The sequence below is a fragment of the Penaeus monodon genome, chromosome 23 (genome assembly GCF_015228065.2).
Source record: "Penaeus monodon isolate SGIC_2016 chromosome 23, NSTDA_Pmon_1, whole genome shotgun sequence".
Taxonomy (NCBI): domain Eukaryota; kingdom Metazoa; phylum Arthropoda; class Malacostraca; order Decapoda; family Penaeidae; genus Penaeus; species Penaeus monodon.
The window spans coordinates 6,139,062-6,139,310 of NC_051408.1; positions in this window are offsets into that span (position 1 = coordinate 6,139,062).

Genomic DNA, 249 nt, shown 5'->3' on the forward strand with positions numbered 1-249 from the left:
GCATACCGTATGTCTACAGCACATAAAGACGCGTCTGGAAACCTCCCTCACCTTTTCTCAAATCATAGGGTAGCCATTAAACATAGCAGCGGTTCTGTCGTATAATTTTAAAGACTAGAATAAAAGTTCCCTCTTGACGTGGGAGTGATCGCTAAACTGCGGCTTTGCATTCTCTTGATAGCCCAGGTAGCGCCTTTGGGAACAGAAAAAAAAGAGAGGGAACGACAGCAACCATATGGCAACACGAGA